Raw genomic sequence first — 17,680 nt, 5'->3', positions numbered from 1 at the left:
GTATAAAAGGAGAAAACAGATTGCTTCTATGAAAATACACACTAGTTTTTCCTCTCAAAGCTTAATATAAACCTACTCGCTGAGTTCAAAATGAATTTAACTTGTACTACTTTGAACTTGCTTGAGTTCAAGAGTGTCTAACCCAGGTTTCTCCTAGTGAGGTAGATAGTGGTCAAGGAGGAAAAGAATTAGATAGGAGAGTAAGGAAGATGGACTGGCACTCATGTCACTTTTTCTGGGCAAACATTTTTTAAACAGAATAATACGCAATGCTGTGTGAAGTGGTAAAACACATTAGGGATTACTTGAGGACAGAAAGCTATATTTACTAATTATGCATTATTTTTAAAAAAATATACTGATACATTTTGAACTATACACTATGTAGTCAGAACAATATCAGCTCAAGAAGTAATTGTTCATCCTTCTCAAATTCACATTTTGTGTGGCAGTAAAACTGATTCATTCACACAAATTAATAAATGTCTCTCACCTAACACTGCCATCAGGGTGAACAAATTGAACTGTCTTCTTGTAGTTTCCATAAAAATGACAGAAATCTTTGTGTTTGCACAATATGATTTCAGTAAAAATAAGAGTGTGAACGAGCTACCTCTGGGGAAGGAAACAGCAAACAAAGCCTTGGCTTCCATTCCAAAAAACACTCTTTCAGGAATTTGAAAGGAAAATGGAGCTTTAAGATGAGAGTTACTAGATGGTTAGGGTAAAGACAGAGTTTACCAGGTAAAGTAAATGCAATTGTGTCCCTCTACCCCCCTGGAGCTACACTGTTTTGCTTTCAGCATTTTCAGTTACCCGTGGTCCACCTAGGTCTGAAAATAGTGGGAAATTCCAGAAATAATTCCTCAGCTTTGAGTTGAGTGATGTTCTGAGTAGCAGTGATGAAATCTCATGCAGTCCCACTCCATCCCGCCTGGAACGTGAAATCATCTTTGACCAGCATCTCTCCCATCAGTCCCTCAGTAGCCAGCCACCTTGGTTATCGGACCCACTGTCACAGCATCACAGTACTTGTGTTCAGCTCACCCTTATTTTACTTAATGGCCCCAAAGCACAAAGAGTAATGATGCCAGACATTCAGATATGCCAAAGAGAAGCTGTAAAGCACTTCCTTTAAGTAAAAAGGTGAAATTTTTTGACTTAAGGAAAGAAAAATAAATTGTATGCTGAGGTTGCTAAGATCTATGGGCTTTCCTGATAGCTCAGTTGGTAAAGAATCTGCCTATGACGCAGGAGACCCGGGTTCAATTCCTGGGTCGGGAAAATGCCCTGAAGAAGGGATAGGCTACCCACTCCAGTATTCATGGGCTTCCCTTGTGGCTCAGCTGGTAAAGAATCCACCTGCAATGCAGGAGATCTGGATTCAATCCCTAGGTTGGGAAGATGCCCTGGAGAAGGGAAAGGCTATACCTACTGCAATACTCTGGCCTGGAGAATTCCATGGACTGTGTAATCCATGGGGTTGCAAAGAGTCAGACATCACTGAGCGACTTTCACTGATTTATTATCTATCATCTATCATGGTAAGAATGAATCTTCTATCTGTGAAATTGTGCCAGTTTTGCTGTCACACCTCAAGGGAAAGAAGAAAAGAGATTTGTGCTAGTTCTGTTGTCACACCTCAAATTACAAAAGTTACAGCCACAGTATGTGACAAGTGCTCGGTTAAGATGGAAAAGGCATTTTGAAAGAGAGAGGCCATATTCACATAACTTCTGTTAGAGTCTATGGCTATAATGGTTCTATTTTATTACTAGTTACTGTTGTTCATTTTTTACTGTGCCTAATTTACGCATTAAATTTTATCATAGGTATGTATAGGAAAACATACAAAAAATTACATACAAGTGGACCCTTAAACAACATTGGTTTGAACTGTGTTGGTCCTCTTACAATCAGATTTTTTTCCCCCCTTAAATATATAACATACGACACAATCCACGAATCATGTAGTTGGTTGAATCCACAGAAGTGGAACCATGGATATGAAGGACTGACTGTAAAGTTGTGGGATTATTGACTGTTTGGAGGCCAGTGCCCCTGACTCCCACAGTGTTCAAGAATCAACCCTATAGAGTTGGATACTATATGCTTTTTCAGGCATCCACTGGAGATCTTGGACCATATCCCCTGCAGATAAGGGGAAACTACTGTACACAGGTTTGCAAAATGCCTTGTAGGGCAAAAACGGTTTATAACATGCCAGACAGTTCCTCTAATTTATGTCAAAGACAACCTTACGGGGAAGTTCTTTTTACCAGATGAAGTGAGCACAGAAGCTAAACAAGAAAACTGAAGAAGTAGCTACCAGTATAAAATAAAGCGTTGATCTTTTAAATCCACAGTATACATCTGAAGCATTACTATAAGCAAAGCTATTGGATGTGATGAATTCCAGAGAGCTATTTCAAATCTTAAAAGATGATGCTGTTAAAGTGCTGCCAGCAAATTTGGAAAATTCAGCAGTGAGTTTTCAATCCAATCCCAAAGAAAGGCAATGTCAAAGAATGTTCAAATGACTGTACAATTGCACTCATTTCATAGGTCAGCAAGATTATGCTCAAAATCCTTCAAGCTATGCTTCAGCAGTACATGAACCAAGAACTTTCAGATGTACAAGCTAGATTTAGAAAAGGCAGAGGAATCAGAGATCAAACTGCCAACAAACACTGGATCATAGAAAAAGCAAGGGAATTCCAAAAAAATAGTCTGCCTTTGACTATGTGGATCACAGCAAACTGTGGAATATTCTTAAAGAGATGGGAATACCAGATCACATTACCTACCACCTGAGAAACCTGTATGCAGGACAAGAAGAAACAGTTACATGGAACAACAGACTGGTTCAAAATTGGGAAAGGAGTATGCCAAGGCTGTATATTGCACCCTGCTTATTTAACTTATATGCAGAGTACATCATGCAAAATGCTGGGCTGGATAAAAAACAAGCTGGAATCAAGATTATCAGGAAAAAAAATCAACAACCTCAGATATGCAGATGATACCACTTTAATGGCAGAAAATGAATGGGAACTAAAGAGCCTCTTAAAGGTGAAAGAGGAGAGTGAAAAACCTGGCTTAAAACTCAACATTCAAAAAACCAAGATCACGGCATCAGTCCTATCACTTCATGGCAAGCAGATGGGGAAAATGTGGAAAGTGTCAGATTTCATTTTCTTGGGCTCCAAAATCAATGTGGACAGTGACTGCAGCCATGAAATTAAAAGATGCTTGCTTCTTGGAAGGATAGCTATGACAAATCTAGACAGTATATTAAAAAGCAGAGACATCACTCTGCCAACAAAGGTCCATATAGTGAAAGCCATGGTTTTTCCAGTAGTCATGTATGGATGTGAGTTGTACCACAAAGAAGGACGAGAATTGAGAACTGATGCTTTTGAACTGTGGTGCTAGAGAAGACTCTTTTTTTTTTTAAGTCATCTGTATTTGTTACAACTTTTTAAAGTAGAATGTGACTTGAGCACTACATTTCCATTCACAAAACTTGCTCCAAGTTACTTTTCCAGTGGCTTTACAACATGCCTGAGCAGGCTTATAAGTTTGCTACTCTAAACAATATTTTTCTTTGGAAAACAAGCCCTATGTATGGACAGCGACTCCAATCAAGTTGGTTCAGCTTAACACACTAACTTCTAGAGGCCTGGCACATGCAGTCATAACTACAGGGGATGGAAGTTTTAAAAAGTATATCCCAGAAGATGAAAACTTGCTTTAACAAGTGTTTCTTTTAAACATCATGGTATATACTTCAGAACACTTCAGTGACAGAAAATTTTGGTCTACTAAAGAATCCGCTTGATAGCTAAACACTTCAGACCACAAAGTTAACACAGGTTACATACACACCTTACAACAAACGTAACTACTTCCATCTGTTAAAATAAGCCAACATGAAACTCTTGAGAGTCCCTTGGACAGCAAGGAGATTAAACCAGTCAATCCTAAAGGAAGTTAATCTTGAATACTCATTGGAAGGACTGATGCTAAAGCTAGAAAACTTTGGTCACTTTGATGCGAAGAGCTGACTCACTAGAAAAGACCCAGATGCTGGGAAAGATTGCGGGCAAAAGGAGAAGCGGGCAACAGAGGATGAGGTGGTTGGATGGCATCACTGACTCAACGGACATGAGTTTGAGCACACTCAGGGAGATAGTGAAGGAAAGAGAAACCTGTCATCCTGCAGTTCACGGGGTCACAAAGAGTCGGAGATGACTCAGTGACTGAATGACATTACACCTTGAAAACAGATTAGAAATGATAACTTTCTTTCTTGCAATCTTATGGAACAAGCAGCCAGTTTATATATAATTCCTTTTGCTTAAATGAAAAATTAAGACACTATAAAATATCTAACATGCTATTAACAATTACAGACTTCTTGGAATAAACAATACATCTCATATAATTTGCCTCTTTTAAATGAAAACAAATTAATATACTTCAATAGTGTGCTCAATTAAGTCAAATTGGTTATTATTCCCTAAAGCGATTTTTGACATAAGAGATAAAGAGACACATATGAAATAGTCAAAATATATTTTGTAATAAATATTATATACCATGTAGTTAATTCTTCAGTGGGAAATTTGGCACTTTATAGTGTGGTCCTCGAAATTTTTCATACAGTAGTGGATAGTATAATCACAGAAACTTCCTGAATCAGTTATTGTTCAAAATGAGAATGAACTTTAAAATATTTTTAACCATGTCATAGAAAACTGGTTGGTCTTAATGCTTCTCAACAGATCTTCATTGCCCTTTGAAAAAATCAATATAAAAGAACATAAAGAGTTGATATATGTCAAGCATATTAAATTTTCATCAGTTCCCCAATATAGGACTTCCCTGGTGGCTCCACAATTGACCAATGGAATAAGGTGTCTTATATCACAGGGCATAAGGAAGGGCAGTCTACAAAACAGGAAGGGGTTAGAATTATTTCAGTTTTGTTCTTTCATCTCTAACCCTGAAATGGAAGAGGAATGAGCTCCTGAAAAGAGAATTTTGGTGTTTCCCCCACCCCCACCCCCCAAAAAACAGGGTAGATAGAATATTTTTAAGCTAATTATTTTTATCTGACATGCTTGTCCAACCAATAATTGGTATTGACCTTAGCTGGAACTGACCACTGAAAAACAGCACAAAATGATGCTGCTAGGGCAAGGGCAGAGGTGGAAACAGAGGCCAAACTACTGCTGCAGGTTTAAATTTTCATTTTAAATAAAACATTCACAAAAATAACAATAATTTAGGTATTAAAAAGCTTTGGAAACATTTCAGTGAAATGCTAGATCTTAGCTTCCATTCTTTACCCCAAACCTGAAATAAAAGCCAATAGAGGGGATCCTCTTGTGGTCCAGTGGTTAGGACTTGGTGCTGCCACTGCTGGGGCCCCAGGTTCGATCCCTAGTTGGGGAAGATCCCAGAAGCCACATAGCATGGCCAGAAATAAATAAGAAAATAAAAATAAATAGAAAACATTCCTGCAGTGGAAGATGCACAAACATTTGGTGGTGGGGGTGTGTGGGTTAAGAACAAAGACTTCAAAGTACTGTGTGAAGCCCTAATTTGATTAACATTAATTAACACTGACTGTGAGGTCAGTTTCCAAGAAAGAACCGAGAATTTGCTTGGGTCATTGAAGTAAATCAAATTAAAGCCCCCTATAATTAACATGAAAAAAAATTAAATTACCTCATATTTACTGTCATAGAAGTAGATCTCATGTTCAAAATAACATCTCAATATTTTTATAATATCTGCTAAACTAAGCACTATAATTCTCATTTTATTAATTGACATGGCCAGGAAAATATAAATACAGATGCAATGATTTAAAAGTTATTAAGATGTTGTATTATATGTCTTAGAAATCCTAGTAAACCTTATATATTTCCAGTTGTGAAAATCTCAAGACTTTTAGTAGCAGTCCCTGAAACTATTTTCTTATAAAGAACTGAAGTGAATACACCTTAGCCCATCCAGACATAATGCAAATCATGAAACTTCAACCCTTTTAATTATTCATATGCTCTAGCCAGAAATTGAATTCTAAATGATGTTAGAGTAGGAAATAGGAATTAGCAAATTGATGCCTCATTTCTGTTCTGCATAATGACTGCTAAAACTAACTGCTTGCTTTTTAAGGAACAAGCTTGTAATTTCACTATAAATATTAGGAAGTGATTGTTCACATTTTCATAAGTAAAATTTATTTCTTAAGTTTGACCTTACTTCTGAGGAAGTCAGTTCCACAAGAAAGTTTTTGAGTTAAAATATCTAACCAAAGTAAGGGGATTTAAGTTAGAGGAATAGAGAGAGAGAGGTATGGGGATCTGGGGAGGGTGGCGAAGGAAGAGAGTGTTTCCTTCTCTAATGTGAATATACAATCAGTTGGAGAAAAAAATATTTATTTCCAAAATAATCTCAAGCAAAACAATACTTGGTAATGGTGCCCATCTTATATGCTCCCTCATACCTGTCAAATATGTACTGTTGGTGAACAAAGAATAGTAGTTGCCTGGAAAAAGTCCAGGGAGAGGCAAAGAACTCTTGTTGATAGGGAGGAAGGGGAACTGCCCATGGTGGGATGCAAACTACTGCCTGCAGGCCAGATCCAGCTCACTGGCTGCTTCTGTATGGTGCATGAGATGAGAATAGTTTTTATATTTTAAAATGGTGAAAAAGAATCAATGGATAAAGATGTGGTACATAGATACAATGGAGTATTACTGAGCACTAAAAAGAGTGAATTTGAGTCAGTTCTAGTGAGGTGGAAGAACCTAGAGCCTGTTATACCGGATGAAGTAAGTTAGAAGGAAGCAAGAACTCACAAAAACAGTTTATTAATGTGTACATATGGAATCTAGAAAAATGGTATTGATGAATGTATTTGCAAGGAAGAAATCGAGATGCAGATATGGAGAATGGACTTGTGGACACAGTGGGGGAAGGAAAGCGTGGGACAAACAGAAAGTAGCGTTGACATATATACACTACCATGTGTAAAACAGACAGCTAGTGAGAAGTTTGTTAGAGTACAGGAAGCCCTGTCTGGAGTCTGTGACGACCTGGTGGGTGGCAGGGGGAAGGGGACGGAGGGCTCAAAAGGGAGGTGATAAAGGCATAATTATGGCTGATTTGTATTGTTATACGCAAATACAATACAGAAACCAATACAACACTGCAAAGCAATTTTCCTCCAATTAAAAAATTAAAGAATTTTTTAAAAAGAATGAACATTGAATGAAATTTAAATGTTTGTGTCCATCTATAAAGTTTTATAGAAGCACAGTCATGTATTAATTGACATTTTGTCTCTGGCTGTCTTTGTACTTCAGTGGCAGAGTTTAATAGTTAAACTTGTGTGGTATACATATTCTAAAATATTCCCTAGCTGGCCCTTTACAGAAAAAGTTCGCCAACCTCTAAACTAGACCTTTACTTTAATTCTTTCCTTGGTTGATTATGTTTAACTTCAGAATAAATAACTTCTAATGACACTTTATAGTGATGTCATGAAACAGAAGACTATTTATAGCTATAGAGTGGGTTGATCTCTTGTATTTTTGATGTCATCCTTTTGAAAAAGGAATATGACACAGATGGAAAACAGTAGCTCTTGAAGCAATCAAGAGGTGGGAGTGCATTCAAGAGATATTGCAAAGATTCTCAACTTTTAAATTCTGATCAAAAGGCAACACATGATCCCTATGTTCCATTAGGTCTATAACTACTAACATTGATACAAAGAAATGATCCCATCCATCGACTTTTTAGAAGTCATGAATACCTAACTTTTTCTGATAGCACAAATACACAATGAACCTGTTTGCCAAAGCAGAGCCTATTGGAAATTTAAATTCATTTGAAAACTTAAGCCATGTTAAAAATGAGACAGCAGGCTCCAAATGGAGTCACTTGTGCTAAACCGCATGTCACAAACTAAAACTTAATACCTAATCACAGTCTTGCCCTCCCTCCCCTGCCAGGAATATAACCTTCAACCCATCAACCTGGAATTACCTAGTCAGCTCTGGTAAGGATAAACTGTTCCCCGTTAGAGGGTGACATTCCCTGAAAGAATGCATTCCTTACTAATAATTTCCCTTTTTCACTCCTTCCTTTTTTACAGCTCAGCCTCATCATGACCTTCATAATCCTATCATTTATTTTACTTTGTAACAGGCTTTATTGATATATACCTGTCCACTGTTGCCACAAAAAAATCCCACAAAACACAAAACAACACACACAAAATCAAACTCTCAAGACTGCAAGCTCTAGGAGGATAGGAAAAATGACTTATTCATGCTTTACACAGGTGCCTGACAAAAAGTTGTGGTTCATAAAGTTTCTTTTGAATGACTAATACCCCTGAACATGGCTGATACTTTTACCAGAAAACAATATTTACTTTTTAAATCTTACTTCTTAATGTATCTTAAGAAGACAGTGAATTTGGCTTGTACATGGAAGAGATAATGAAAAGCACTCATTTTTAAAACGCATGCATTAGACAAAGATAATTGTCTCCATGACATCTGTTTTTACTATTACAATAGGCTTTATCTGTAGCCTCCTCTGTGAAAGCCTGCAAAGTTAAGTCAGACTGGGGGCTCTGCTTTGCAAATCACTTTTGCTCAGGATCACAAGTATGTTAGGATCCATGGAATTACAGAAACTTTTTAACTCCTCTCATTTTTCAGCTTAAGAGATTCCTTCCAGAAGCAATCAGAGTTAATTTATTTTTCTTTTTCCTCTGAACTTAACTAAATGCATTATTGGACCACTATCAATGAATGAACTAAATTTTCTCGACATCCTTGGGAATTCAAAGCAAGATCACTGGTAAGAAATTGGCAAATTTAGGAGGCAGGTTTATTTAAGTGTGAAATAAAATTGAAGGGAATCTCTAGAGTACTCAGTTCCACTTCGGGAAGGAACTGAAGATTTTCTTTGTTGGTGGCTTTAATTGCAAAGGCATTTGCTCATGTACTTTTTAATAGACTTTTCCATGGCTTTTAAAAAAATTTTAATGTCAGGATGAACAGGCATTTCAATGCAAAACAGAGGATGTTAATACCGCTAAGTAGCAGGGACACTTCAAAGTTACTTACAACATATGGCAATGCCTACCCCTTGTGGGCTCACAAGATGGGAGGGTAGAAGCACATGTTATAGCTATAGACGGATCAGAAGCTAAAGTGGAGCCACCAGACAGCTGCAAAAAAGAGTCCAGTCTGTATACTCTGAAAGTTAATCATCTGATGACTTCAGCGAGACCCTATACCTCCTTGCTGCAATTAAAGTATAAAATTACTAACAGAATTTTGCTTCCAGCTAAGGAGATCTATAAAAATTCTTGGTTGTTTAGTAACAGATGTGATTTTATTAGAAGATAATTACTACAAACATTAATTTTTAATACTAATCATTCTTCTACTAATTTGTGCACATCTTAGAATGGGTTGATCTCATAGATACCTGTCAAGCAGATTAAAATAGATTTAGAGATTATTATGTTCATTTGTCTCTCATCTTTGCTTATGAGAGTTCTTGGTGAGTTATGGTAAAGGAATCAAATGTTATAAATCATTTTCACACTGTAATTGCCTAAAAAGGCTAATCCAGTTACTATATACTTTAATCTACATACAATAATAACTATACTTCTTTTCTTTAGCAGAAGACTGGGAATTTTACTTTGGACCTTTGTGCTCACATCCCAGTACATAGGCCCATGAAGACTTTAAGATATGTATAGAGACAGAAAGGTAACTAATGTTTCAATTATTCTACAGGGATGAATGGAAAGTGAAGAACTAAGCAAAGAATATGTTTGCACTGAACCCAGTATGGTGGTGGTGGTGGTGTTTAGTAACTAAATTGTGTCTGACTCTTGTGACCGCAGGGACTATAGTCCTCCAGGCTCCTCTGTCCATGGGCTTTTCCAGACAAGAATACTGGAGTGGGTTGCCATTTCCTTCTCCAGGAGATCTTCCTGACCCAGGGATCAAACCTGTGTCTCCTGTATTACAGGTGGATTCTTCACTGACTGAGCCACCAGGGAAGCCCCGAAAGAACATGTTTGCATTGAACCCAGCATACCTGGCAAATTTAGATTTAGTTAGATCCTCTTCCCTGAAAATTCTTTTAAAGAAATGATGAATCTCTTATTTTTATGAGTTCAATGCTTGTTTGTAGCATGGAATTGAATGTCAGGTTTTTAGCCTTTTCCCTTGCAAAAGAGCAAATATTTCCACTCAGATCCCCAAGAAAATTTACTTCATAAACATATTTGATAAGAACACCCTCACCATAATTTATGAGATCAACTTTGTGCATGCATACTCACTGGACCTCTCTTAGCACACTGTCATTCCTATGGACTCTAGACAGGGTAACTGAGGTTCCTGATTATACATTTAGCAGAGACGTGCCATGTAACAGACATCTTGTTACACTTCTGTAGGCACTAAAGAATGTGGGTGTCAAGGGTGGGGACAGGGAACTGAGGAATGTCTCTTGCGTCCCTGCAATCAAGTAAAGAGTTAAAGATAGTAGTTTTCTGCTCAGCCACTTGCATCACTTTCCTTTGAAGTCAGAATTAATCAGAATTAATATCCATGGTATTTTGTACAGTATTATTCTTATAATGTGGACACTAAAAATTAATTTATGCCATTTAATAACACATCAGGGCTTCCTCAGTGGCTCATGGGTAAAGAATTCACTTGCCAGTGCTGAAGATGAGCACTTGATCCCTGGGTCAGGAAGATCCCCTAGAGAAGGAAATGGCAACCCAGTCCAGTATTCTTGCTTGGGAAATCCCATGGACAGAGGAGTCTGGTGGGCTACAGTCCATGGGGTCGCAAAAGAGTTGGCCAGAACTTAGCCACTAAAACCAAACCAAACCAACAACAATGAACAACATAAAAGGCAAAGGATGAAAGGAAAACTTTTGACACCTAAAGGTGTAATGACTTTGAAATCTGGGTTGACATCTAATTCTCCTAATTAAACCCAGTGTTCATTTAGCCAGATCATTCTGCTTCTCAAACCAGACCACTCACTTGGGAACAAAGCCAGCACGCTTGGCATCAGGGGCACAGTGCTTTTAGCAATGGTGTGTCCCGACTACAGTGTCCCCTCCAGGGCTCTTCTGCCAGACTGTACTTGACAGGTGACTAGGAGTCTGGAAGACTTCAGCACCCTGTCTACCACCTGACTTATAACCCTGGAGCAACTAGGACCTGGAAAAGGAAGAATGACTGTTTCCATCCAAATGTTTCCTTTCCAAACCATAAATTATTTCACTTGAATCACAGACTGTTGGAATTATTATAAATAAATTTTTCCAATAAGAATATGGCTTTTCTTAACTGATTTTCATCATCTGTTTACAGCAAACGTGATTAAAGGCAAAATTAGAGAAGAGATACATGATTATTTACATTTCAACTCTGTCAGTCTGGTTTTGGGTCTAACTTCCCTTATCCACATGATCCCAGTGCATCCAGAGAATTTGGGGAAGTGAAACAGGACATGTGAACTGTCTGTTCATTCCTCTTCACTGTGTAGTATATTAGTATATCACATTAGTATATTAGTATATTACACATAGAAATAACAGTAATACCAAAGAACACACTCACACAGCACTTCGTACATGTCAGCACTCTACAAACACTGATTCATTTAATCAAACTTGTAACATAATCTACACAATGTCTGAGGTAGATATATTTTTACAACCATTTTCAGATAAATAAATTGAAGCACGGGCTTCCCTGGTGGCTCAGCTGGTAAAGAATCTGCTTGCAATATGGGAGAGCTGGGCTTGATTCCTGGGTTGGAAAGATTCCCCTGGAGAAGGAAAAGGTTACCCACTCCAGTATTCTGGCCTGGAGAAAACCACCAACTGTACAGTCCATGGGGTCACAAAGAGTCGGACACGACAGAGTGACTGATAGTGTAACTCACCATCTAGCTCCTGTAACTTACCATTCTAGCTCCTGTGTCGCTATTTATAATCACTACGTTAATATCGCCAAGGAATATCACCAAGAGTGACCTTTAATTCCCAGCAGAGACATTTCAGTGCTCCACTTGACTACCTGCTATGACTATTTTCTTTTGGTCCTTCTTATGGACATTTACCTGCTCTCCCATTCATTAAGCACACATTTATTGAGCATCTATTCTAAGCACTGTGCTCAGAGCTGGGGTTACACAGATGGATGAGAATGTTAGGTAGTCAGAATAGGGAAAAGGAGTCCAGAATGGCGATAGCTAAAAGACCTGAAAGGGAAAAGCCCGCAAAAATAGAACAAAGGAAGGTCCGAGGACTGGAGTGACAACCCCAGGTAAAACACACAGCACTCCTGGCTGGCCCAATCTACTGGGAAAAGCAGGCCCATAATTCCGATACATGCTGCATAGTCTGTTCAAAGTGCTATAGGAGCACAGAAGGCAGAGTGACCCTTTGCCAAGGCAAGGAAAGTTTTACATAATGAGTGGTAATGTAACCAAGTCTAAAAGAATATGAAACATTGACTGGTGGCTTCATGACTATATTATGACCACACTCAAAACTTTCCAGGGAGAAAAGCTGTATTTTTATTTCTGTGTATTTATTTAGATGAAGCAAGTGAAAAAAGGCTGGTGAGGGAGATTTTTTATTCATGGGTCTGAATTACAATTATTTAAATAAGCACCTCCCAAAATATTAAGAACTCACATACAATGACATCAACTTGACAAAAATAGAACACATCAGTGTATTCTCTAATATCTCAAGTAGTATACCTATTTCTGATGCTCTTTATGGCTCACTGTAGAGGGTTTTGATGATATTCTGTGCTATTTAAATCTATACATTAAGTTTTTAAGGGATAGATTAAGCCAGTCTAGTCATTCTTAAAATATTTATATCATTGACAGGCAGAAGTAGCTGCCATCCAAAAAACCAATAAAATTGTCCTAAACTGAGAAAAAAAATGTTGTCTACTCTTAACTCAGGATAATTAAAAATTTCTTAGTCTTGTATACTTATGTTCTGTCATGCTTCTTGACATAGTACTTAAGCATCTACTGTAAGATATCACATAAATTTTTCTGGAGTCTCAACAACTGTGTTTTAGATACTGAAATATGTGAGCATTGTTCTGGGAGTTAGGAGCCAGGGAATCTTGGGTAAATTTAAGCAACTCGGACAGGCCAACAGAGGAGCAACAGATGTGGGACAATGAACACACATCAGGGGGTCTTAAATTACAGTCTATGGATCCATAAACAGCCTGATATTGTGTACAAAACTGTATGTGTGCTCAAAGCTACATTTGTCCAGGATGAATTTTTATCTCAGTCTCAGCATGGTTTGTATTCCCTTTCACCATTCACCCCTTAAGAAGGTTTAAAACCATCAGGCTAACAGTGTTCACTAGTAAGAAAGAAGTTGATATCAGATCTCTATTGCTTTAGAATTCATTGTTTCTTGTATATATTTATGTCTGGTTCACTGTATAATAAAGTGTACACATAAAGTTTTCTGTTTAAAAGTTTCTCCAGTATTACTTAAAAAAAAACTGAACTCAAAAGATGAATCACAGTTTAAGAGGAATCACCAATCCCACTTTTGACATCAGCTACCCTATGCTAAGGCCATGTCTAGATATTAGAAAATCCTGCCTTGAGGATATTAAGAGAATAGACAGTAGAGACAGTAGATATCATTATTTCCTTCTTTGTTCACTGTCGTTAATATTAACATATAATGCTTTTTAATTTTGAGAAAGTCTGTGTTTTTGGGGGGGGTGGGTGGGCGGGGAGGTGCTCAGTTTACCAACTGACCCAAATAGGTAAGTTAAAGAAGAAAAGTTGATCCCATACCACATGCTCTCAGTAGCATTTAATATACTAGCTAACTCAAGGGACAATTGGTATTTCCTTAGTTTATGCCCCGTTGTGATATTCCAATACAATGTCAGACATTCAGGGCCATCAGAGGAAGAGGTACAACTCAGCAAAAAAGACTATGAGCTCTGGTCTCAGACAGGCCCCAGTTCTCACCCCAGTTCTGTCTCTTACAACCTATGTTCCTCCAGATAACACATTCCTTGGCCTTTCTCAGCCACTCTCTCCTTATAAAATGGTCTTAATAACATACTTCACAGGTTTTTAAGAGTACAATAAGGTAATCTCTGTCTGCACATAAAAATATATGACTGCCCTCCGATCAAAAAGTGCTCTCAAGGGAAAGCTAACAAACTTATTGGTAGCACCCTGTGCCCACCCCACCTCCTTCTGTGCTCCCACACCATTTTGCTTTACATTTATCAGCTCTGTCTTGTATGAAAATTAGTTGCTTTCATGATTCTCTGCTGTGGGGCTTCAAGCACAGGCCTTTATTCCATTCTCTAAAATGGGAGAATGGCTGATCAAGAGTATTGCACAGCAAAGTGAATATACAAGTTTTAAGTTAGTAAAATTGACTCAAGAGAGGCAGAGCTTCAAAAACCAACTAAAGTCAGCATCCCTGGGCTAAATATTCACTAGTAGCTTAAGGTCTAGGTCAAGCATCCAAAAACTATGGTCCACAGGCAAAATATGGCCTCCCTCTCCCCTACACAGCTCGCAAATATAGCTGCACTCATTACATACTGTTTATGACTTCAAGCCCAAAACATTTACTCTCTGGCTGCTTACTGAAAAGCTTGACTGACCTTCGTCCTAGAGAAGGGCAATAGAAATACAGTGTGATTTTCCATTTTAAGTGTTATATAATATAGGTAATATGCAAACACATAATTTTACATTTTTAACAGCCATATTAAAAGGTAAAATAAACTTTAATGTTTTATTTAATCTACCATACTTAAAAGCTTTAAATAATATTAATGAGACATTTTACTGTTTTACTTTCTTCCGGACTAGCCACATTTCCAGGGCTCAGTAGCCACATGTGGCTGCATACTGCACAGTTCCATTCTAAAAGTCCATGTGAGCCACTGGCTTCATGAGGATAGAAATGGCTATGTGATCAGGCTTTGGCCAAGTCACTGATTCCAACACAGGGTCTAGGAACCCCATTACGCAACTGGTAACACTGGAGACTGTGAGATAAATCAGGGAATAAAAACCCGGTAAGACAAAAAGTAGTTAGAATATGTCTGAGGGAAAAAGATGAAGGGACACAATAGCCCCAGAAGATGAAACTGCCCAGAGCTGCAGTGAGTGAGTGTATATACACAGTTGCTTGAAGTTTAATAAAATTAAATACAGTGTGATTTTTCCCTACCACATCCTTAAAGGATCATTAGCTTTTGAATGGAAAAAACTATGTTATATTCATTTTCTTATGTGATTATGATACTCACCATAGTGCTTGGCCCTTAGTTTGTGCCTGGAATACATTAGCTGAAGCTGAAACTAAGCAACGTACTGTTGATAACTGGATAGTGAATAAATAATTATCTGCATGAATGACTTAAAATATAATAATCAATCAGTTTTCAGTGACTGATAACAGTTTCAATCTCCCTAGGACTCTTGGAGTTTAATACAAATCAGAGTCTTAAAGAGTGAAGAATTATCTTCTACCTTAATGGCTGAGTTTTGAATAAAATATAAAGCAGTGTGTATCATCAAAGATTAAACTTACAAAATGCTTCATGACTTCCTTTTTGTTGTTTATTAATTTCTCTCCTGAAAATCAATTTGTAGAACTATAAAGCAATTTTTACCTATCATGGTGTGACAAAATTTTAAATAGCTCAGCAACTCTCCACAGTTTAAAGATGCTATATAATAAGTTAACAGGCATAACCTACCAAAAACACTTCAAGTGATGCAATGCATCTGTATCTGTCCTAAAATTTTATACATCTATGTGTCTCTTGGCTGGTAATTAGAGCATCTGATTTCTAGTGTTAAAACCACAACTATATATGGACTGTAATAAGGTATGTAACTTCTCTGACATGAGCTTCCTTACCTATAAATGAAGGAGTAAGTGTTCAATATGTATTGTTTCTTTTGATTGTGAAATCCGATCACTTACTTTTCCTTGCCCTGTCACCTCATCTTTTCCCCAGATTTTCAGACGTAAATACAAAGAAGTAACCGGAAAAACTTAGGAATGAAAGTGGTACATAAGCAAATAATTTTATTTAACTTAATAAGAATCAAAAGGAAGGCACTTTACTATTCATTCCTCCTCAGTTGCTGCTCCCAAACCTCCAGAGAATCTTCTAGGGGTGAATTAAGTTATCAACTTCAGGTCATAAGAGCAGTCATAAAACACACAACTCTATTGATTGTTCAAACTGGAAGAAAATAAGCAGCACTTTGCTAATTCTGCTAAAACAAAGGCAGGTGGCTTTCAGTTAGCTATGATGACTTTTATTTTGAACTCTCCAAATATAAGACACCCTAGTCACAAACACTAATTAAAGTCCCCTCAGGAGAGAGGCAGGATAATATGTCTTACAGCAACTAACTAGAATGTTCCATAATTGTTCGCTCTATGCCAGTGTATCTCTCCCTACAGCAAGTTTTATGTAAAACTCATTTTTGCACATTTTGAGCAAAACAAAATCCATAGATAAAAGTTGTTAAATATTGAAACAGTTTGATTCTGAGCTATACCAGAAATGTCTATAACTCTTCATTTATGAAAACAAAAATGTCAGACTCTTCATTTTTGACACTTTCTAATTCATGAGCTTGACCTGAAATGTTCTTAGTATACTCAAATATTCTTTGCTTTTGTCTGAATGAAGTGGTGATAATGTAAACATACAGAATGTTTCATATGACTTCAACATTTGTCTAGATCATATCCTTTTGAAATATTTTCATCTTGGGATTGTAAGTAGTATTTCTTCAGCCAAGCATATTGTTTGGAATTGAAGCAAGTTTCTGAAACAAATTGGCTGGGGAAAGATACGGAGAGCAATAGAAGCCCAATTTTTACATTTAGGTGATCAGAAAGATGAATTCCATTGTAAAGACTTTAGGCACTTCTGATAGGATTTAATTCTTTCTTTTAAGTTTTGATGCCATTTTCAATATAAATATGAATCCCAAGTAAAAGATTAGAAGACTACCAAAATGTGATTGGCAGATCTTTCATCTTTATATTCCCAGTAGAGACATGTAGGTTATACCTATAAAATTTCTAATGGCTCATTATGACAAAAGATTAGTAGAAATTCACAGGTTTTTCTTTTTTTCACAGGTTTTTCAAAGTAACACCTTTTCTGCATTTACATAGAGCATTTCTATGAAGAATAAAAGCAGTAGTAGCATTAAATTATTAAGATAGCCATTTTCTCCTCAGTAAATCTACTTTTACTCCATCTAACATGGATCTTGAACTATGAATGCCAACATTTCAGGAAAAGAATCTGGCTTTCTTCTCCATATATCATTCCCTAACTAAGGTGAAATGATAACTCTCTCTAGCCAAGCATTACACAATGATTTAAATTAAATTATCAGCTCAACCACAAGAAAAACATTCAAAGTGAAACACGGCTTGCATGTCCTTTATTTTGTCCTCAGTTAATTTTGACCATCTTTCCCTTATCTCTTGGGTCTCAGTTCCCGGTGCTTCAATATCATCCGACTATGC

At 37.2% G+C, this 17,680-nt stretch overlaps 1 non-coding gene across 1 annotated transcript; it reads left to right on the top strand.

The window, feature by feature from the left end:
* Window positions 1-1,212: 1,212 nt before the first annotated feature.
* On the top strand, window positions 1,213-1,285 carry TRNAH-AUG (transfer RNA histidin (anticodon AUG)). Its single transcript has one exon. It is a non-coding gene; the product is annotated as a tRNA-His (tRNA).
* The last annotated feature ends 16,395 nt before the right edge of the window (window positions 1,286-17,680 follow it).

Source organism: Odocoileus virginianus, chromosome 18 (genome assembly GCF_023699985.2).
Source record: "Odocoileus virginianus isolate 20LAN1187 ecotype Illinois chromosome 18, Ovbor_1.2, whole genome shotgun sequence".
NCBI classification, from domain to species: Eukaryota; Metazoa; Chordata; class Mammalia; order Artiodactyla; family Cervidae; genus Odocoileus; species Odocoileus virginianus.
The sequence above is the reverse complement of the archived record's forward strand: the minus strand, read 5'-3'. Positions and strand labels throughout refer to the sequence as shown.